Genomic DNA, 24,156 nt, shown 5'->3' with positions numbered 1-24,156 from the left:
GGGGAGGCGGTCCCCCTCCCCATCCCCCTCTCTGATGAAGGGTCTAGATCCAAAACGTCAGCTTTTGTGCTCCTGAGATGCTGCTTGGCCTGCTGTGTTCATCCAGCTTCACACTTTGTTATCTTGGATTCTACAGCATCCGCAGTTCCCATTATCACCGATCACAACTTTTATGAAGGTTTGGTTTGTTTGAACATGACCGGCAGTGAGTTGCCTTTTCCTACCATTAGCAATCTCTTGCTGGCCCTGCTTTGACTCCTGTCATAAACAGCCTTTGCGTTTGTACTCAGCTTTCACCCGTAGTCAGCAGAATTCGAACCTGCGCACGAATAACCCAATGGATTTCAAATCCATCGCCTTACCCACTCGGCCATGACAACTGGGAGAAATGCCCTTCTGTTTCTCTTTTCAGGTCATTTTGCATGGCCAGTCACGCTGTGGATGAATTATTGCTGGGTTTGTTTGAATCTAATCACTTTGCAGATTTCGAAGTGTTTAATGTAATACATGGTGATTCGGGTTGTTTAATTCCAATAGATAAAATAAACGTTCATTTGCAAATGAAAATATACATTGCAGGAAAAAAAACCTCAGCAGATCTGGGAGCATCTGTGGGCAGAGAATTTGAGTCAACATTTCAGAACTTCTTCAGAACTCTGTTTACTCCTTTATGTAGTGCAGCTTAGGCTTTTGATTCTGATTCCAAGCGTTCCCAGCTCTTTATTGTACCTATTAAAGCAACATGGAAATAACTTTATGGTCACTCACCTAACAAGATTTCAGTTTGGTGAACATTTTCCTGACTACATTAAAACCCGTAACTGGACAGTCAAAAGGGAACTGGTGGAGGGAGAACAGCACTTGTTCCTTCCTCAGTGGCCTCAAACCACCAACTTCACATTTCACAGTCGAAAGCACCAGCCAATTGAACCACAGAAAATGGCAAGCTCTTGCAGCAGCCCTTAAAGCGGGCTTGTAGTGAATTCAAACTTTTAACTGCTTCGCTTGGAATGACAATTGTCTTGTAACAGCTGTACTTTTCCAAAATAAAACCTGGGACATTCATTGAGGGGACATGGGATCAGACTGATCCTACCCTCTGCAGACCCATCCACATCACTGGGAACCAGATCTTCTATAACCGGGCCTGTCTCCCTTTGACTCTTTCAGTGCCTTGTCTATTTCTCAGTTTTCTCATTGTCCCGGAGCCGAGATTTGAATTCCTGATGTGCAGGAACGAGAATTCTTTCCATGTCTCAGCTCAGTTCATGTCCCAATAACACCCAGCCTCTTAAAGAAGTGGCAGGTGTCTGGACTGTTTGTGCTCAATTTGAAAGTTCACTCCATTCGCCTGTGGTTCCAGTTCCCAGAGCGTTCTGGCATGTGGTCAGGGGAGGGAGATTTTGAAGCTTGTGAAATCCACATTGATACTCTTGGGCTGCAGAGTTCCCAAGCAAAATATGAGATGCTGTTCCTGCATCTTTCTTGTGGCGTCATTGTGGCACTGAAGGAGGCCCAGGATGGACATGTCACCAAAACCACCCCGGCTCGTCCCCGCCTCCCTAACCATTCCTCCCACCTCAAGCCCCACCCCCATCCCCTACCCACTAACCTCATCCCGCCCCGCTGACCTGTCCATCCTCCCTGGACTGACCTATTCCCCCCTTAACGCCACACCTACATTCACCTTCACTGGCTCTCACCCTGACTCTTTGACCTGTCAGTCTTCTCTCACCCTGTCATCTCTTTTCTCCATCTTCAATCCGCTTCCCCCTCTCCCTATTTATTTCAGAATCCCCTTCCCCTCCCCCATTTGTGAAGAAGGGTCCCGACGTGAAACATCAAGCTTTCCTGTTCCTCTGATGCTGCTTGGCCCGTTGTGTTCTGTCAAGGCGAGGTATGTTCAAGGCTGAGATAGACAGACATTTAGTCATTTTGGGAGTTAAGTCAATTGTTGGGGAAAAACCTACCCGTTTCACTGATATCTTTTCAGGAAGGAAACTGCCATCCTTACCTGGTATGGCTTATGTGTGACTGAAGACCCACAGCAATGTGGTTGATTCTTTTCTGCCCTCTCTGGAAATTGGAAATGGCTGATAAATGTTGGCCTCTCCAAACATCGCCCTCATCCTTTGTATGAATAAAGGATCTGCAGTTCTTGCTATCTCCTGCTAACAGCAGATTTTCTGCAATACATCTACTGAACAACATCAGATTATCACAGAGATAATGGGAACTGCAGATGCTGGAGAATCCAAGATAACAAAGTGTGAAGCTGGATGAACACAGCAGGCCCAGCAGCATCTCAGGAGCACAAAAGCTGACGTTTCGGACCGAGACACTTCTCACAGCCCAGCTTTCTCCACATTGAAACGCAGGGCAATCATATGAATCATTTTGAAACTTGGAGAGACACACTTCACTGGTGAAGGTGCTTCTGGTGTAGGAACAGGCGCGGGGCTGTGTACAAGTCAGGTCGCAAGGGTTAGCGTCATGTAAGCTGGTTGGCATTCAGGGTTTGCATTGCTCAGGCATGGGTACAATTCCCAGTCAGGAAATGATGATTTGTATCTCTTCCCGTTAACTGTAGGAATGAAGTAAGTTCCTGGTTATGCACAGAACACGCACTCTGAATCGACCAGAATCAGTCCAGTGAGAGGTTGCCTTCGCATTGAAGGATAATGGCAGCAGTTTCATGGGAATTTGACCACAACAAACTCCCCTCCAAGTTTCTCACCATTCTGAGTTTGAACTATGTTGCTGTTCCTTCAGTGTCGTTGCTTCTAAATCCTGGAACTCCCTTTCTAATAGCATCAAAGCTGCACCTATGTGCCAAGGAGTTTGAGTGTTTAAAAAAGTAACTTATCACATCTATCTGTGGAGGAATTAGGGGTGGGAATTAAATCCAATCCCATTGAATGAAGCACTATCCCAGGCATCCGGGTTGCTGTTTCTAACTGAACACCTACAAACGGTCAGGAGCACGCTCAGAAGCAAAGTGTGGGAGTGAAACAAAAGAGAAAGGTAACAATGGCTGTGAGGGGCGGCGGGGGCATGAGGCAGGAAGTGAGTGTGGAGATATTGGTGCAAGGATCAATATTGGCTCCAATGGGCCAGGCTTTACCTTTGCTCAGTAACCAAAATGAACCTTTTCGTCTTGTTAGGTTCCCTCAGTGTGTGTTAACTTTGTTCATGGGACCCAAGAGGATGAGCCCATGCTCTTTATCCAGTCAGCTGAAACAGGTGAAATTGTCAGGTTTAAACCAAAGAGTCCACGCCCAAAACGTCAGCTTTTGTGCTCCTGAGATGCTCCCTGGCCTGCTGTCTTCATCCCGCTCGACACTTTGTTATCTTGGATTCTCCAGCATCTGCAGTTCCCATAATCTCGGGAGAAAATTGTCTCTTTCCATGTATTTTCACAGGAGAATATTGAGCTGTCAACAATCCATGTGGAAACGTGGTGTAAGATTGAAATTCTCACTGAGTAACACTGATACAGGAAAGTTCCCCAAGTTACTGTGATTGCGTGGTTAAGGAAATGGCCCTATAGATGGGTAAAAAAGTGTGTAGTAAACAGGCGATCTTGAGTTAAAATCCCAGCGGTGCCTGAGCCTTACATTGAAGATTCCTCGTTTCAACGTTTCTGAATTGGCATATTATTGATCTAAACAACAAAGTTATTTGCTCCCCTTTATTCATTCACAGACTGAGGGTGCCACTGGCTCGGCCAACATCTGTTGCCCGTTGCGAATTATCCACCATGTTTGCTGTGGGCCTGGAGTCAGATGTAGGCGTGATCAGTAAGGATCAAAGATGCCTGAAGGACATGAGGGAACCACATGGGTTTTGGTCCCCTGACGATGGATTTATGGCCATCATTGCATTCTAAATTACAGTTATTTATTGAATTGAAATCCCATCATCTTCTGAGGGTGATATTTGAACTTTGGTCTCCAGAAAGTTACCTGGCTTTCTGAATAAACAGTCCAGCAACAATACCACTTGACCATTAATTGTCCTGTCAGTGCAGAGAACTGAGCATGGTGCCTTTGTTTGAGTGCAGATAATTGTCATTCGGTGCTGGTATTCCTGTCGCCTATTTTCTCCCCATCAGGGAATGGTTTCCTGCTGACAATTAATTCATCCTGGGGTTTGGTAGGAATAACAAGGTCCGGCAGAATAAACTGCAGCCCTACTGCGGAATATTGTTTTAATGAGACAGGCACCACGAACTGATCACTCTCATTCTCTGCTGTTACCCTGTTCAATCATTTTACACCAACAGTAAAAACATCACTATAATTGTATAATTGCAGCAATTTGTTTCTTTTCTGGTGGATTAGGAATTCTATTTAGAAGTCTAAACACTCACCATGTTTTGAGGGAATAAGTACATCCTTTGTTCGGTCCTCATTGACAGAAACTCTATTTGGAGAATGTCAGCCCAGTTCCAAGCTTTACAACTGGGTTGGGAGTGTTGGTTGTGATGGGGAAGCCTCTCAGCAGCTCCAGTCTCAAATACTCTCTGATTTCCAGACTTTTCAAAGAGCAGCAATGGGAAATGCGGGATATAGATATTGAACCCCTACAGTGTGGAAACAGGCCCTTTGTCCCAACAAGTCCACACTGAACCTCAGAGCATCCCACCTCGACCCATTTGCCTATAGCCTACCTAATCTACACCTCCTTAAGCACCAAGGGCAATTTAGCACGGCCAATCCACCCACCCTGCACATCTTTGGACTGTGGGAGGAAACCCATGCAGACGCAGGGAGATTTCACAAATTACACACAGACAGCCGCCCAAGGCTGGAATTAAACGCTGCTCCCGAGCACTGTGCCACCGTGCTGCCCTCAATATGGATGGTTAGAGAGTCGAAGAATATAAAAGGGGATGAAGTGAATAAGCAAAGACAAGCAGAGATGCATATTGAGGTAGACACTAAAAGGACCAATTCTCCATTAAACACTGCTGCTAACTAACTGAAAGGAAAAGGCAAATAATTCCATACAAGCAGAGCCTTTCACCAACTGAGGGAGACGGAAGCAGCATTACAGCAGATAAAAATCTGTTAAAGTTGTAAAGTTGATGACTGGAAACTAATGCGATATTTTGATAAATATACTGATTCGACAGACAAAAGCGATAATTTCCCTGGTGTTATAATATAGAGGGGCAAAACTGATCTGGTTCTGACGAATGCTTAGAGGATCTGAAACGTTAACTCTGTATCTCTCCACAGGCCTGCTGGGTCACTCTGTCAATTCCTGTTTTTGTTTCAGTTTTCCAGCATCCGCAGTTCTTTGTTTCATGTTAGCTTGAATACTGTTTGGGACACAGTTAGTTACCTCACAGCCCCTTTCCTTCCCTCATAGGGGAGGTGATGCAATCCATGCAATCGATTGTCAGAAGAACACATCCGGGACACTAATGCCCTTTCGGGATGAAAACTGCCCACCCTTACCTGGTCTGGCCTACATGTGACCCCAGACCCACAGCAATGTGGTTGATTGATTGAATGCTGCCGAGCCAGTCGTGCCAGTTAATGAATAAAATTACAATGAGTCAGCAAAGCTGGTGTCTCTAAAAGCTAGGAGGGAAGATCTTCAACTCAATATTTCAAACCAGGTGGATCCAAAAACACCAAATCTGAACCACGAGACAACAAGGGAACACGCTGGAGGACTTGTATCATTTCACAATGACATTGTTTTTGCCTTTCCATTATTGATCCTTTTGGTTACAGGTCAGTTTCTCCTTGTCTTCGAGTTTTTATCACGTGGAAAAAAATGACTATCTGGGCCATTGTGTCAGTGCGCGTCATCAGGTATCTATCTATCCTAATCTCAGTTTCCAGTATTTGGCACACCGTGTTGTGCATTCTGATGTATGAAGGGCAAATATCAATGAGATTAACACTGTAATCAAGGTTTTGTGACAGTAAAGCTGTGTTACAGCCCACTTATGGAACTCATCCTCACGTTCAGCCACAGAGGGAGATATACGGACACATCCCTCAGGATGACACTGACTCCAGGTGCTTCACATTCACTCTGTGTCCCCACACATGTTTCGCCGACAAAAGGCAGATTTACATAGAACACAAACAAATTCTCCAGGCAATGAAACCTGTTGTTGTGAGCTCGGAAATGAAACCAACAGTGAGCTGAAAAGGTCCCCAACACTGCTCATGCACAACTTCCAATTTCATAGTTTAGCTTCGCGGAATCTGACAACAAAATCACCCGCCATATATTCCAAATTCAGATGAACATGTCAGCTTTCTAGCCTTGAAAATGGGCGAGCCGTGCTCAAGCCAGGCAGGACTCGAACCTGCAATCTTCTGATCCGAAGCCAGACGCATTATCCATTACGCCACTGGCCCACAGTGGGCACCTGGCTTCTAGTTGAGTTGAGATTTTTACGGGGACCAAGGTGGAAATGTGATACATGAGGTGAGCACCAGCAAAGGTAGCCTCTGTTGCTGCTTCACTTCAATGGACCCCACGTTGGGAAGCAGTAAATTTCACTTGCAAAAGAAGCAAATTTGTCCTCAGATGCCTGTTTCATTGTCATCTGTTTCTCTGCTGAGACTTGGCATCGTTTTATTCAGTTACTGCGCCAGTTTACGAACCAATCTAGTGAAACATTATTTCACACAATTACTAACCCTAAACGTTCGTCCGGTGAAGTGGATGCATGTGACATATTTGCAGCAAACACCCTTCGCAATCATAGACTGAAATCAATTTCATAAAGAACCACCGCATGCTCCCCTGAATATTAATAAAAATCAGAGGCAACAACGGCTCTTGCAGGATTCACGCCAGCAACGTCTCACATTTCTAACAGCCACCTGATGTGAGAATCAGACCACAAGACCAATGACGCAGTCTGCTGATGCACCACTTAACAATAAATGAGGTGCCAATCATGCAGTGATGATCTCCCTACCTCGGATGTAGCAGACAGAGTTGAAGTTCTATCTGCTCCAGAGGTATGTAAGAACATATCTGAACGTGTTGCTTAAAAAAATCCTATTCCCTGTTGCTTCAATGAATGCAGCAATGAACATTTTCTGTTTATTCTGTCTCACTATCCCGGAGGCAGAGCTCTCTCCATCGGCAGACTCGTTAAACTATTTGGCCACGGGCAGGCAGTGCTGTGGGTGGTCCACACTTTGTCGCTGTCTCTCAAACACTGGAAGAAGGAAGGAGCAGAAGGGGTGGAGTCAGACTTATACGGCAAGTTGTAAATGGTGATTTTGAAATTTCATCAAATGACATTTATCAGAGGCAGACAGAAAGATGGAGAGCTGCTGGGAAAGATAGAAGACAAAACTAGAGATTAATCTCTTCAGCAACTTAAAATGCGATCATTCTGTGCAGCCTGTTTGATGTTCAGAACTTGTCCGTACACCGGGCGTCCGTTTGTTTGTGATCTCCACAGCCGGAGTTAATGTCTGACACCACAGTCCCACGTTGAGAGAATCCGAGTGAAGCACTCACACACTGAGAGACATTCCCAACGGCCCTGAGTTGCGGGGCTGCAGACTGTACAACGCAGAAGGGAGGTTTAATAATGAGCCATTGTTTCTTCCCCACCCGCTCCCTCACAGAGACAGGGAGAGTGACATCATAAATCCATGGTGTCATTCCCGTGCAGAAAGAAGCTGTTCAGCCCATAGATTGCACAGCGACTCGCTGCCTCTTGTATTTCTCTGTAGTTATTCACAATCGGTGATATCTGTCCCTAATAATGGTGAACTCTGTCTGTGTCATGATGCAGTCTCTGACATCCTGATTCTTTTGTCATTCATGCCTGAAACAGCGTGGGGAATTATTGCCAGGCATGAAAACAAAAATATTGCAAGTAATGAGTTTCTACTTCACCGGTTTATTCCCATCTCAGAGAGGAAGTTTTACATTCCGTTCGGAGCAGACAGACTGAAAACAGGAGAAGACCATTCAGACCTTCACAAGTGTATCAGCTCTCCTGTGTGAACTTGGCCAGTGCATCAACATGAGGAATTTATTTCAGATACGTGAAGCTGAGCAAAGCAGAGAGCTGATTAAAATGCGTGGTGCAGGCCACTGCAAACCACAACTCTCACCTGCAGAAAATAGCAGAGGATGGTTTTGATCCAGCGATTTCTGGGTTATGACCCCAGCATCATCGCACTGCGCCACTCGGCTACATTGTTGGGCCAGCTTCACAGGCAAGTATTCAACTTTCCATCTGCAGTGCAGCATTTCCATTCGAGGATGATGTTAAATGTTTTTCACTGTTGTTTTGTTGCACAGACGTATCACAGCTGTGCAAATATAACCTTTGTCTTATTTCCCACGTTCTGTTGGTCGATTTCACTCAGAATCACAAAACTTGTCACAGCACAGACAGAGGCCAGGCACCCTACCTTAGTTATGCCACGTCTCCACAATAAGCAAATGATTATCACTTTCAGTATCAATCTTTTGCCTTCTCCCTGTAACATCTGCACAGGTACTTTTAACATAACTGTCCAATTCCGTTATGTGTTGATTGAATCTGCCTCTGTCGCTGTCAGATCGTGATTTACCGACCCGAACCACTCCTTGTGTGAGAACGTTCTTCCTGAAGTCACTGTTACTTCGTTTTCCTCATGCCTTCCAATCTCTGCCTGGTCATTCTCAATCCTTTCAGGTGTGGTGTGGTAGCACTTTCATGCCTCTATTTCCACTGTCTAGACCCCTTGTGACTTGGAAAGCTGCATTCGGATCGCTTTGCAGACTTCTGTTCCCCAAGGAGAAATGTCTCAACTTTCCAACCCATCTTCATTTCTGACGTACAGGCACATTTCAAACCTTCAATATTTGGAGCTATCTTCAATGCTCCATACTCACAACGCCTTCTCTGCCTCCTGAAACATTTTGTTTTGATGCAGCCTGGCCTGTTGTGTGTTTCCTTTCTCCTCTTTGACCACCATTCACATGAACCTGTTCACCGCTACCTCCAATCATATCACATTCCTGTTTTCTGAAGTTTCACACTCGAAATTGAGCAATACTTCAGCCTAAGGATTCAGAGTCCGAGTGCCTGTGTGAACATCCTAAAACTCTTCCTCTTCCTTTGAACAAGTGCGCCCCTTTGCTGTGTTCACTGAACACAGAACGGTACTTCTAGTCTATCCCAAAGTCAAGCAGTTCGACCGCATTTCACGAAGCTGCTTTTTGAGTTAATTAATTGGGTATTTTGACAAAATGAGTGCGGTTGTGTGGGATATGAGACAGGGCCCTCTGGCACTTCTAAATGCTGTAAGATCCAAAGCAAGAATCATATCCCTGGATCAATGAGCCACCTGTAGGCCAAATGGCCAACTCCCCAACCAACTGAGACTCACTTCATGTGACATACATCCCACATTGCTTCAGGAATTCCAAGGATCAAACAACTTCCAGAACATCATCGTCTCATTCTGTCTCCCTGCTGCAGGGCGGTGCTGTTTGTCCATTAGCCCAGAACCGTCTCATTAAAACATTGTTTTTCTGCCTGCAAGCAGTGCTGGGGAAGGGCAGTGCCCTTTCGATCTCCTCCCTCTCAGTCACTTGGGGTGGGTGAGTCAGTTACACGCATATGCAGGTAATTATCAAATTGTGAACTTTTCCCCAACGCCTGCTATCCGAGAGATAGAAAGACGGTGAGCTAGTGGGAAAGAGATAAATGGACACAGGAGACTCTTCCCTTGGGTAAATTAAAATAAGTTCTTTTCTGGTGCAGCCTGTTTGATTTTCAGGATTAGTCTTCAAACAACAATCCCGCAGGCAGTCTTTTGCAAAGCTGGCATTAGTTTCTTTGCTGCATCCACAGCAGGAGTTAATGTCTGACCACGTTATGTGAATCTGAGTAAAACACTCGCTCACTGAGAGACATCCCCATGGGCCCTGAGCTACGGGGCTGCAGACAGGACAAAGCGGAAGGGAGGGTTAATAATGAGCCATTGTTTCTCCCCCACCCGCTCCCTCACAGAGACAGGGAGAGTGATGTCATAACCCCATGGTGTCATTCCCACGCAGAATGAAGCCGTTCGGCCCATCTACTCTCTGTCACTTGTATTTCTCTGAGGTGTTTTCCCAATTGGTGATATCTTGCCTTAATAATGGTGCCTATGCCGTGATGCTGTCTCCGACATTCTGCTCCTCTTGTTATTTGCATCTTAGCATGGAGAATTACTGCAGGGCATGGAAGAATGTGTTTCAACTTCCCCAGTTTATTCCCGTCTCAGAGAAAAGGTTTACAAATCAGTTCAGAGGAGACCGACTGAGAACAGCAGAAGAACTTTCAGACCGTCACAAGCATGTAACCTCACCTGTCTAAATTTGGCCCGTGTTTCAGTATGTGATATTTAATTTCACACACATGAAACTATGAGAAGGGGAAAATTGATCAAAACACAGAACAAAACATGACGCACCTGGTGCAAAGAGGAGAGGATGGTTTCTGATGCTTCTACCTCACAGTTATGGTGCCAGCATGCTCCCATTGCACCACTTTGCTGTTGGATACAGTGGTTTTGTTCAGAAAAGGATTCAGCTTTACATCTGGTTTGTGGAATGTACCGTCAAGAATGATGCCAAGAGATCTTCACTATTGTTGTGTATTATTCTGTTGCACAAACGTGCCATGGCTGTGTAAGTATAACCGCTGTCTCAGTTCCCACACTCTGTTGGTCAAAATCTGATTCCATTCAGAATCAAAACATTTGTCACAAAGCAAATGGAAACCATGCAGCCAGCCTAGCTGTGCCCGTTCCCCGCAATGAGTAAATGAGTATCTATTTTGCCTTCTCCCTGTAACTCAGCATATTGTTACTTTTAACAATAACGATCGAATTCCGTTTTGTGGTGAATGAATCTGCCTCTGTCGCAGTCAAATGTGTCATTTGCAGGCCTTCATTACTTTTTGTCAAAAAACGCTCCTTTGCATGTCACTCTGACGTTTTCCTCATGACTTTAAGTCTCTGCCTGATCGTTCTCGATCCTTTCAGGGGTGTGAGCATTTTCACCCCCTGATTTCCTCTGTTCATACCCGTCATGACCTGGGAAGTTGCAATCAAACCAGTTTTCCGTTCAGCAAGGAGAACTGTCTCAACTTACCAATCTCTCTAGATTGCTGACTTTGCTCATACATGTCACCATTCACATGAACCTGTTCAGTGCTGTCTCGAATTGCTTCCCATCCCATCGACCTGAAGTTTCACATGCATATAATTGATCAATAGCACAGCTGGACTATTCACTCTGATGAATAGCCCAGGACCGAAGCATCAAAACTCCTTCTAATCTGATGCTACCTGACCCACTGTGTTCATCCAGCTCCATGGTGTGACGATTCTGACTCTAGCATTTGCAGTTCTTTCTATCTGCAAATTCATTTAGAGTAGGATTGTGTTGAACAAGAGCATTCGTTTTCAATTTGAACAATTCTTTTCCCTTGTTGTGTTCGCTGCAATCATAGCTTTGCCCCATTCCTATGACGGGCTTCATTGAAGCAAAGATAATAAAATGTGAGGCTGGATGAACACAGCAGGCCAAGCAGCATCTCAGGAGCACAAAAGCTGACGTTTCGGGCCTAGACCCTTCATCAGAGAGGGGGGTGGGGAGAGGGAGCTGGAATAAATAGGGAGAGAGGGGGAGGCGGACCGAAGATGGAGAGTAAAGAAGATAGGTGGAGAGAGTATAGGTGAGAGTATAGGTTCTTTACACCTCCCTGGACTGACCTATCCCCTCCCTACCTCCCCACCTATACTCTCTCCACCTATCTTCTTTACTCTCCATCTTCGGTCCGCCTCCCCCTCTCTCCCTATTTATTCCAGCTCCCTCTCCCCATCCCCTTCTCTGATGAAGGGTCTAGGCCCGAAACGTCAGCTTTTGTGCTCCTGAGATGCTGCTTGGCCTGCTGTGTTCATCCAGCCTCACATTTTATTATCTTGGAATTCTCCAGCATCTGCAGTTCCCATTATCTCTTCATTGAAGCAAGTTTTTTTTTTGGCAAAAGTGAGAGTTAAAAAAAAACAGAGCTCATGCGGGATTTACACCTGGGACCTCCTGCATGTCAGTATTGTACATGACCCTACGTGAGAATCATGCCTCTCGACCAACAAGCTGCCTGTATAAAGGTATTCTGCACACCACCCCCCCCCCCACCACCCCCAAAACCCCAAACCCCCAGAGTGCGGTACATTTCGCATTGTTTCGGGAATTCGAAGCAACTGAAAAGTTTCAGTAACATTTTCTTCTCAATCTGTATCTCTGCTCCCCGGATGGTTCTGTTTGCCTCTTCTTCTGCACCGGGTTCACTCTAATGGCAGATTATTATCCCATTTTCTTCCAGTTGGATTACAAAAAGTTTTTAAAGATTCACTTAGCTGGAGATTGGATTTCTGTTTTGTTTCGCTTCCATGCTTCCACCGACCATATGAACGTTGTTCCTAAATTTGCGACGCAACTCTCCAGCCTCAGCATGCCCAAGGATGAGGGAATTTGGATTTTTTGGACGGACTCCAAAGGCTGGGATTGTTCTGTTCAGTGAAAATCAGATTAAACAGATATTTCTTGCCGCTAGTGTTTGGATGAAGCAGACAGTGAGAAACTGTTTCCACAGATCAGGACCAGTAAACAGGGGGATCGTATTTTAGAGCCTTGAAGATAAAGAGAGTTGTATTTATACCGGACTTTTCACCACCAGCGATGATATCTGTTGACTATGGGCAGAGGTTGTTTTAATCTTGCTTCCTTCTACCCCATGTGATAAATGTTCACTGCAAAGACTCTCAGGGATCTCAAACTGATCTTGATCTCATCGAAATCAGACCTCATCATTGTGATGCATTTTGATCCGCTTCCAGCAACACCATGCATCTGAAATAAATATCCCATACTGATATATGGGTCAAGTTTACGCTGGTGAGGTGACACTCTTGTGAAGGTCTGCGTGGTATTCTCCTGTTCTCTGTTGGTCTGCTATGATCTGATTAAAGCTGTTCTCTGACATGGCAGGAGTAAATCGTTGAATGTGAAACGCATCAGTTGTGGTGTGCTCCACGCACAGGACACCCTCCGGCAGTTGCTCACGCTGTTTCAGACAGCAACGTCCGCCCGGCAAAATGAAAAGTTGTGAATGACACGAGGATTATCATATCGGAGAAAAAGTCATGGGACAAACACGATACACCATTATTAGGATAGCCATTACAGATAGTGAATAATCTCAGAGAGATACAAGGGTCAGAGAGTGACCGTGGACTCGATGAGCTGAACGGCTTCTTTCTGCACTGGAATCACGCTGTAGGTTTATGGCGTCACTATCCCTGTCTCTGAGATGTGGAGATGCCGGTGGAAAGTGCCACTTCACCTGAAGGAGGAGCAGCGTTTTGAAAGCATGTGACTTCACACAACCCTGTGGAATGAAAGCCTGGTATCCTGTGACTCCTGACATTTTCTACTGTCTCTGTGACAGAGTGGGCGTGTGAGGGAGAAACAATGGCTCATTTTTAACCCTCCCTTCCGCGTTGAACTACCTGCAGCCCCGCTGCTCATAAACGTTGGGAATGACACTCACTGAATAAGTGTTTCAATCGGTTTCTCTTAATCTGGGACTATCGGCGTCAGTAATTAATTCCTGCTGGGTCGCAGCAAGTGAACCGATGTCGGTGTCGTAAAGTTTATTTGCTGCAAGATTGCTGTGTGAAGTTGAATCCTGAAATCAAACAGATTGCACATGAAGATCCCATATTAAGTTTCTAAACAGAATAGTCCCCAGTTTTGACTTCTTTCTTCTCCTCTTTGTTTCTGATTCCTGTCAGTTGACTAAAGTTCCCTGTTACCATAAATAATTCCCTGACATCTGATTCTGCCTCTTCTGCTTCTTTGCCCTTCCAGTGTTTAAGAAGGAGCTGCAAAACGTATACCATCTCCAAGCACTGCCTGCCCATGGAAGGAAATGGTTTAATCCATCTGCCATTGAAGAGACTCCGGTCCTGGGGGAAAAAGAGAAAATAGCAACTGCCCCAGAGCAGGGGCAGAATGGGAAGAAACTGTTCGTTGTTGCTTTCACTGCCCGAACTGAGATTTTTAAAAATGCAATCAGCCTGTTGAGAGATATTATTACACAGCCTTTGAGCAGATGAAACCTTGAAACAAGCCTCTGACATCTGAGTTTGGGAAAAATGTTATTGTATGAGGGTCGCCTCGGCTACAAGTGAAAGGTGTAGTTGGCTATGTTAGTGTCGAAATATGATTCTCATTTCAGGTTATTAAAAGGCTTGTGAGAGGTCCCACGTTCAAATCCTGAACAAGAACTTATTGTCTGCAACGGTGTACTCTACTCGCTGTTTGGCTTCTTTTCACGAAAATCTTCGACAGCTTGGGAGCGTGGTTTGTTGTGAAATCAAAGTCTGTCTGAGATCGCAAAGCATCTTTGTCGTGCATTACAATCACAGGCACTTTCGTGTCTGGCCTCACATTAAACAACTCCGAGGATTCTGTATTTCTATTAATGATGCTCATGACACTTTTCTTGGTGAAATGAGAGAAATATTGTGTTTTGGTGGCTAAATTAACCGAACAATATCCGATAGAGGAATCTCTTCAGTTGTTTCTTCCCACTCAGATCCTTCGTCTCTCATTGCACCTGATAGAGAGTCGGGAATAAGCCCTGGATCTGCCCTGGAGTCGATGTGAGGGCAGAGGTTGTTGGTGACAACATAGATTGATCAAAGTCTTGTTTTTGATTGGTTTCAAATGTCTTGGCACTTTTACACGAGAACATAGTTTCGGGATGTGGTGTGCCCCATGTTTTGGAGAGAATGCCCTGTTCCCTTCATGTGCAAAGTAATACACCAATTGTTCATCATGGGGTTTAAACACACAGCCACCTCCATCTGGGCAGCCTCTTCTTTCAGATGGTGACAGCACCATTTTAATACTATTATCCTGATCTTTTATTAATTAACCAACAGACACCCAATTTATTTGCAATTTTCAGGAGTTTCCCGCTCCTCCTGTTGTAGTAGAGTGACAGAGAGTTCGGAAAGAAATGTTTCCAACCAACAGTGATTCATTTCCTCTCACCGGACACAGCGACAGTGATCTTTATCCAACTTCAGGAGCGGGAACCACAGCCTGACCGCACTTCTTCACATTAACGGTGAGCCTGAATTTTATAAACTGTGTCAAGAGCAGGGAGACAAAATGAGAAGGTATTCTTGAGACCCTTTGCTCTTTTGAATTCCAGGAGCAACATGGAATGCACTTCATTGTGAGTGAGTCTCAGCTAGTTCAAAGCTGGGTGCAATTGGTGGCAATGGCTGGTTTGTCAGAAGGGTTTTTTTTAGCTGTACCGGGTCATTGGTTCAGGGGTATGATTCTTGCTTTGAAGATTATGCATTATGGCTACACGAGAAGCCCCCAGTTCAAATCCCACACGGTCCATTATTGCTTCCAACCATTGTGCCAAATCTCCCAATCAACTGGCACCCCCCCACCCCGCCAATAGAAAGCTGTGTTCAATTAGTTCCGACTTCCTGAAGTCATGAGAGAGCAAAGGAAACACTTGTTGATAACAAAAACAGATACCTCAGGATGTTAGCACAAGCAATACGACACTGGATGAAACCTCCATATAAAACAAATGAAGATGAGACGCATGAAATGCAGTGTGCTCAATGCTCTGGAAACCTGCAGTAATTCCCTACTCTGTTTCAGACAACAGGGTCCTCCCAAAGAAATGGAAAGTTGTGAATAACAAGAGGATCGTGACCGCAATAAATCAAGTCATGGATCAGCCTATTGGAGACAGCATAGCAACACAGGCACTATTAATAGGACAGAAATCCCCGCTCCTAAATAACCACAGAGAGATAAAAGTGACAAGAAACTCTCCTTGGGCTCGATGTGCTGAACAGTTTCTTTTTTGCACGGGATTGAGGCCATGAGTGAGAGTTCTACGCAGATGCTCTTAATGTGGGATTTCTGGCGTCAGATATAAGAGATATAACTCGTGCCCGGTTGCAGCAAAGTAACCGATGGCCATGTTGCAAAAGTCTTTATGCAGGTTTGCTGTGTGAAGACAAATTATGAACAACAATCAGGCTGTACAAAATAATTCACACTTATTTACCTGAGAGAAGAATCTCTGGTGTCCATTTCTCTCTTTCCCAGCAGCTCAACATCTTTCTCTGTCTTGGATGACAGACATTTGTCAGAAGTTCCCAACCAAAGATGCTGATTTCCTGTGCATGTGTGCCACTGACCACCCCCTCAAGTAATTGCGAGGGATCAGAAGAGCGCATATGCCCCTCTATCTCTCTCTCCAAGTACTGTTTGCAAGAGGAAGAAAATGGTTCAAGCCGCAACTGAAGAGTGTCCCGTCCCAGGGCAAGGGAGTAACAATACCACCCGGGAGCAGGGAGACAGAATGGGAAGATGTTCTTCAAATGGTCTTCTGTTTCACACATAATTCTGTGGTAGAAATGCAAGAGTTTTACTGGCTCATTTGTAGTCAACCAGAATGTGAGAGGTTCCAGATTCAAATGTCGGACGAGCTCTGGTTGTTTGATATTCGTTTTGCCAGGTCGCCCGATCAGCTTTTTGAGAATTGGGTAGCATTTCACAAAGTAGGGATTCTTGAAATAAGATTGAGCTTCTGAAGCAGAGGTGTCATTGGAGTGAGCATGGCGCGGCAACGCAAATAGTGAAAGTCAAAACAAGCCATTCAGATCATTTATCCATGCAGTCTGGCGTTGAATTATGCTCCACTTGGATTATCACTAATATTTGGGCAGATAACATCAGTAAATGTGTACGCGAGGTGAGTGGAGAAAGCGCTGAGCAGGATCACGTTAATTGTGCCGGATATGTGGAATGTCAGCAGTGAAGATGGTTTGGAAAGTTGGAGCAGTTCTCCTTGGAGAACCGAAGGGTAAAAGTGGGTTTATTTGAACCTTCCAAGTCATGAGGTATCTATGCAGAGTCAGCAAGGAGAAAATGCTCCCTTGCATGAAAGGATCGAGAACAATTAGGCAGAGAATTAAAGTGATTGGGAAAATAAGTAAAAATGACATGAGAAACTTTTTTTTTCACACAGGGGTTGCCTACGATCTGTAATCACTGTCTGATTGTCACAAAAAAGCAGGTTCAATCAAATTATTGAAAAATGAATTAGATCATTATGTTAAAAGTAGCACTGAGTTCCAGGGAGAAGTCAAGAGAATGACACTAAAAGTTCTCCCCATGTACTCATTGTGGAGAATGGGCACAGTGAAGCTGGGTTGCATCGTCTCCGTCTGCGCTGGGACAAGTTTATGTTTCTGTGTGAAATCAGAGTTAGACCAGCAGAATTTGGCAATTTAGACAAATGTTACATTTACACAAATGGAGCATATCTGCACAGCATACAGATTTCATAGGGAGGGCGGTGCTGTCTGAATCAGCATGGGATAGTACTGCAAGCTGATTTGTGGATCAAACAAAGTGCACATTACCATTCATGTCATCCCAGAGTGAGAGACCCAGAGATGGCCAATCTCTCTATCGTACGTGCGTCTGCTCGCTTGGGTGGTGGCTACAAATAAAGCGTGAAAGTGGAAACACATGGCAGATTTGTTTGGGTTTGATGTGCTTACTGCAAGCAGGAAACTCAGGAAGATAGAGGGTAAAGCAATTGAAATCTGCTTGCAGGAACAGCAAACACATTGTAAGGCGCATAGGTATCTCTTGATGCCTTGAATTCTGTTGATAGTCCTAGCATCCCTTGCACGAGGCCACGCTGCTACAGAAAACATTGTGTCACTGCCTCTAAAAGTTGTGCCATAGCGAGGCAAATATTTATTTGTTTATCAGAGTTTCATGGCTGCAAATACATCTTTTGCCAAAGTGAGGGGACTCTTCATGTAATAGAGGTCACATAAGGAACTCTTTCAGATAAATAATCTCACTCCATCTCAGCATGCTGTGTGTCTCCTCAGCACTTTAACTGTCATTGTACGTGCACAGAAGGTGTTTTGCTTGTTCTGCGTCTCTACCTGCCTGACTCTTACCTTCTGGGTGGTGTGATGCAATGCAGTTGCGAAGCCAGAATGAGGCTGCAACAAAAAATGCGCTCGTCTTCAAATGCAAAGGGCAACTAGCAAGTACAACTGAACGTTTTTTTCTGACTATTCTGAATTGTCTTCGTAAATCTCTGCTATCGGCCCTATATTGGGCCAACTCTTAACCCAATTTTCCATTTCACTTCAGCCCTAACTTCGCACTGATGTCATTGCCCTCTTAAGGTTTGAAACACTCGTCTTTACTCCTTCAAAGTTAACAGGAAACTCAGTCACACTAAGATCACATCTACGAGTTGCACCTTCACTCGAAGGAAGGTCTAGGGTCCAAAAAGGGAATGACAAATATTTAACTCTGGAATTAACAGCCAATAGGCTACAAGACACGAGTAGAGATACAACCCATGACCTCCGATTTACAAGACAAACACACTGCCATCTGCTTCTGTGGTATTTCCGAATTGACTAAACCACTGCATTACTATGAGTGAGATTGTTTGGAAATATTGGAAAAGTAAGACAAACTGACAAGTTACTTGGTGTTAAAATACATAACGGAACGGTGAAGACAGAACAGCGAATGGTTGTGTTCAGACAAAATAGGATGTCATTCTAAACAATTCAGTCAAGCTTCCCATTGGCAGACAAACGACAATGAGGGGTTGGGTCGACCTTTACAGTGATCAGTTTGCAACAGCTGCATGTAAAAGTTTTCCTGCAATTGGCTTGGCTTTAATGAGCGCATAAATGAGGGTCAGTGCAGTAATGATTTCCTAGCTCGGAGAAGGGAAGACTTGCCTTCAAAGTCACGTCAGGAATGTTCGTTGGAATCATCCTAGGGATGTGAGGACTGTTCTCTGGGAGCATACAAATTACATCAGTCAATGCTCCATAGAGTTTAGAATATCGAGAGGTGAGGAAAGTACGTCCATTCTCAAAGTAATCATTTGGTTCATTCAATATAGGGAAGCATGAAGCGATGCTCAAATGGGGCATCAACACAGAAAGACAGTATACCATAATTAGGAGGTTTTTTTTTACTTAAATGTAAATTTCAGATTCAGTTTAACATTTGGTAAAGGAATTTACTGCCCTGACCCAATCTGCACTGCAAGTGACAACAGCCCCACAGAGAGGTGGTTGAATATCACTTCTCTTGGAAATGGCCGAGAGTCAGTCGGGTTTCTGGGATATTGATATTATAAGCTGTTCCCACATTCCAACAAGTAACAAAGGAGATGAGAGCTTTTGATCCACAGAGAAACGATGTCCATAATGTGATTAGACAATAATTTGGGTTAGTTGAGTTTATAAATGGAAAAAATAAGTCACATTAAGTCAGCAAAAAGATCATTGTGCAACTGTAATGTCTGTAGTTCAGCCTCAATTGGATCATCGTATGTAATTTTTGTCATCGGTCTTCACCAACAATGCAGAGATTAGAAAATACACAGCTGACTATTGGGATGATGGACAGGATGCAGGATTACATACACGTGATGTTGCAAAATTTGGAAAAGTTGCATCTGAACCTGGGAAAATTGGGAAGTAAACAAACGTATTTTTCCTGACTATGCGAGTTTCAGAGTGCCTGTATAGGAGGATGATTCCCTCTTTCATGAGAATCAAGTTCAGAGAGGTCAGAGATTCAAAACTATCAGTGAATGATGAGGAAATATTAGAACAGAGTTCCTTTCTCTCAGAGAGTTAAGTTGGCAACGATTTTCCAGAAATAAAGTTAGCAGCTGATTCCAGAGGGTTTAAAAAAACAAATAAGAAAACATAGAAGGAGTGGATTTAACAATGGAAGAGAGTCAGTGGCTGGATCTTACCGGGATCGTGGGGGGAGGTGTTGGGCAAAATGTAGGTGGGAGGGCAAGGGTGGGGGCAGGGCCAGGCAGGAGAATCAATTCAAATTTAAATGGCTATAGGTGTAAGGAAATTTTGTGAACAGATGATTAAGACAACGCGAAAACGCTTGTGGTTTTGAAAAGTGCGACATATTCTTCACAGTGAAACCCATTATATATTGCGACAGAACCGATCAGGATTTTTCAAAGCAGATACAAGAAATTTAGAAGTAAATACATTTCGTGAAGGCGTTGACAATAAAAACAATTCATGAATTTGAAATGGGTGGCATATGTTTCCCCGTGAAGCATTAATAATAGAACTGAAGTTATTTTGTTATTGGAAACAAAAGTTATGCCCTAACAATTAGGAAGTGAACTGTCTCTCGGAGATGCAATTCCTGCTTTTATCTGACGTCTTTTATTGACTGGGTTCAAATTCTGCCAGAGGTGTGTTTTCATTCCGTTTCCAAGGGGATGGATGAATGCCTTTATTATTCTAATATCAAATGCAGACGTGAAAAGAGGATGTTTGATGAAATTAAATCAGAAGAAATATTCATGAAATTGACTCCTTCTTGCTTTTGGCTGACATTTGCTATATTGACGACTATGAGTTGGCTTCCATTCCTGGTTCATGACAGTAACCATAGCAGAAGCAGAGCAGCTCTGGCAGGAATCCATTTAATGCCCCTGATCAACGAATGATCCCCAGAAAATGAGTCAATGCCTGAGACTCTTTAAGATGGGGAAGGTGCCATGACTGTCTCTGTTCACCGGACAGTTCGCCCTTTACTCCCTTCTGATTCCACTTCCCAAAGAATTTTTAAAGATTCATAAAGCTGAGACTTGGTTTTCTGGTTTGTTTCTTTGCCATTCCTAAAAGCCGCATGATTGGGTCGGTGGGTTTAGGAAATGGAAAAGTGCCTGCTCACAGCTTGTGGGACTATTTCAGCTTGCCTTCCTTTGATGCCGCTGGGACATTAACTCGGATGCTCTTGGTGACGTTTACAAATGTAAGACAGTGAAAGGATTCTCGTTCATGTGCAACAGAAAGTCAAACCTCATCACGGCTTCAGTCGGATGAGAAATATTGAAATGGAAGTATAAAGATGCTATGAGCTGCATTCGAGCCAGAGAGAAAATTACAAACTCCTGATCTTGAAACAGATGCATTACCATTACCTTACCCAGTAGGGAGCTGAGGAAAGCACATCGGGTTCGTTCAAAACCAAGAGCATTAGGTTCCTAATGATCCGAGTGCAGGAATACAATGAGTTAATTGTTTTGTCGTTTTACTTGAAAGGATATTGGTGTAAGATGCCTGAGGGTATCTGTTTTGGAATCTGCCCCCATCCCCATCCAACAAACAAATCGTTTCTTTCTGGCCCTTTCTGATGGAGGATCGAGAATTATTCCTGGATCCGCCCTGTGACATACAGACTGGAATCAATCTCCCCTGGTCACAGCAGGATGTTAAAGCACAAGAGAGAGGCTGAAGCAATCAAGGGCAGGATGAGGGAGACAAACAAATTGGAGAATGACAGAAGATGATTGGAGACAGGCAGAGAGCATGGGAAGAAGTTGGATAAAATGTGCACGGCCTTTTGCCCCCCTTTGCTGGTAACGACGTCTTGTTGGGATACAATCACTTCTCTTAATCCTGCGCAGCAAAAGCTCGCTCATTGAGAGCCGGAGGTGCAACAGTAGCATGTCTGCAGGCAGTTCATAAGGTTGTGTGCTCTCGCCACATCAGGCTCATGGTGTTTGGCGGCAACATGAGCCACCGATATTGGGGATGCTGCTTCTTTGTGCTTCGCTTATTCAGCAGCTTTTTAAGCATGGGGGATGTTCTCCTATCAATTTTTAAATGGGAACATTGCTGCAGGGATGTGATGTGCCCAACACAAACTGTTCATCGTGGGGTTTAAACACACAGCCGCCTCTTTCTGGGCAGTTGCTTCATTCAATCAGTGACAGCGTCATATTGATAAACTATACTGATATTTTCACACTGAATTTGTAAACATGCAGCTTCTCGTTGAAATCTATCAGGATATTCCAGCTCTTCCTGTTAAAGCAGGTGGCAATGAGTTCAGGAAGGTAAATTTTCAAACTACAATAATTCCTTTTACAGTTAGAATGATCTTTATTCGACAGCAGGAGAGGAAACTGCTGTCCCACGGCCCCTCTTCACATTACACAGTGAGGCTGAAATTTATAAACTGTTTCGGTAAAATCCAATGGCAAATAAAGAGATCAGGTTGGTTGATGCTGTCCACTTCCTGACTGGTGTCTGATTTAGAGGCAACTCTCCAGGAAATATATGTCATGTGGGTCTATTGCATGAACAGTGAGTCTGAAGTTAGAAATGGGTAGTTATGGAGGGGTGGATTTCTGACTGGAGGTCTGTGGCCAGTAGGGTTCCTTTAGGATAATACCTGGACCTCTGTTTGTAGTTTTTGTAAGTAATTTAGAGGTAAACGTCAGTCATCTGATTAAGTTTGCTGATGAAATGAAAATTGGTAGACATGTGGATCGGCCGGAAGGATACAAAGGATAAAACAGGATATAGACCAAGTGGAAAGTTGGCAGGACACGTATGATGCATTTTTGGAGATCAAATGTAGGAAGAAAGTTTGTAGTAAATGTCAGGAGGTTGAGGAGCATTGATAGACAGAGGGATCTGGGTGCAAATCCATTGCTTCCTGAAAGTCACAACACAACTGGTTCAGGTGGGAAAGAAAGCCTACAGCATGCTTGCCTTCATCTGTCCAAGCAGTGAGTATAAAGTTTACCAATCTTATTGCAATGACTTCAAGACGTTGTTTTGACCACATTTGGAGTACTATGCGCACTTCTCATCGCCACACTGCAGGATAAATGTGGAACCATTGCAGAGTGTGCAAAGGACATTTACCAGCATGTTCCCTGGATTGGAGTGGCTCCCTTGCCATGCCCTTGCGTCAGTGAGCCTTTCATTCTAGTAAGCTAACCAAAATTTTGCAACAGCACAGAAGCTGAGGGGTGACCTGATAGAGGTAAATAAAATGAAGAGAGGGATGCATAGTGTGGAAAATGGGAATTTCTTTGCCGGGGGAAATATTAAATATTAGCAGGAATAGGATTGAGGTGAGAGGAGAAAAGTATGAAATGAAACGTACAAGGAAACTTTTCTTCCACTAAGTTTTGTAAGTGTCTGGGTAGGCGGCAGAAGCAGAAATGTGAGCGAAGTTTTTAAATGGTATTTAGAAAGACTCGTCAAACAGGTAGAGAACAGGGATGAACTATGATCCACTTTGTTTCGTCTCAATCAATCTTTGGTTAAAGTGGCCGAACACTTTGCTGTGGGACGGTCTCATTCCTCGTCGCCCAACCGATTCATACACACACTCAGGTGCCTTTGAAATGTTGTCATTTTTACAAGCGCCCACCACTTCCGCTGGCAGTTCACACCATACACGCACCACGTTCGGCGTGAAAATATGACCCTAAGAATTCTTTTAACTTATTCTCCTATCACCTTAAATATGTGCCCTCCCATTTTGCACTCGGGCCGACTCTTAGAAATTGACATTGGCTATTCCCTCTATCCATATCTCGCGAGATTTTACAGACTTCTATCAGGTCATTCCTCAACTTCTGATGCTCCAGGAAAAAAAAATGCCCCAGTCGATTCGGCCTAGGCCAACAATCCAAACCCTGCAACCCTGACAACATCGTCATGAACATTTTCTGGGCAATTTTATGTTGTATCTTTTACTTTTTACAATGTCAATAACGTTGGACAGCATCAATCGATTTTAAACAGAGAAATCAAATGTTGAATGGCTGCAAATTTCAATGGTGTTCGAAGGACAGTGGGTAGAGCAGTCGGGCACTGTGTTTCTGTAGTGTAGTGGTTATCACATTCGCCTAACACGCGAAAGGTCCCCGGTTCGAAACCGGGCAGAAACACTGGCACACCTTTTATCACTGCCACAGGTTTCTTCATTCCTGTGGACAGGGTTTCCTTGCCTTGCCCTTGTCGTCAGTGAGCCTTTCATTCTGGTCAGCCACCCAAAATTGCAGCTGTCATAACACTACTGCTGTGGACAGGAGGGTAATGCCAAAGCATTGCTTTGGAAAGCTTTGTTAAATTTCTCTCCTTCCTGCTCCTGAATATGGGCCGATTTTGAGAGCACAGGTGCTCAAGCTTTTTATGCGTGCATTTGCTGTGCCCG

The 24,156-nt window shown here is 44.3% G+C and overlaps 2 non-coding genes across 2 annotated transcripts; one reads left to right on the top strand and one right to left on the bottom strand.

Moving 5' to 3' along the window:
* Positions 1-298: 298 nt before the first annotated feature.
* trnas-uga (transfer RNA serine (anticodon UGA)) lies at positions 299-380 on the bottom strand. Its single transcript has one exon. It is a non-coding gene; the product is annotated as a tRNA-Ser (tRNA).
* A 23,437-nt stretch (positions 381-23,817) lies between these two features.
* On the top strand, positions 23,818-23,890 carry trnav-aac (transfer RNA valine (anticodon AAC)). Its single transcript has one exon. It is a non-coding gene; the product is annotated as a tRNA-Val (tRNA).
* Positions 23,891-24,156: the final 266 nt, after the last annotated feature.

The sequence above is a fragment of the Stegostoma tigrinum genome, unplaced genomic scaffold (assembly GCF_030684315.1).
Source record: "Stegostoma tigrinum isolate sSteTig4 unplaced genomic scaffold, sSteTig4.hap1 scaffold_92, whole genome shotgun sequence".
Classification (NCBI taxonomy): domain Eukaryota; kingdom Metazoa; phylum Chordata; class Chondrichthyes; order Orectolobiformes; family Stegostomatidae; genus Stegostoma; species Stegostoma tigrinum.
Note: the sequence above shows the minus strand (reverse complement) of the source record. Positions and strands in the feature narration are given on the sequence as shown.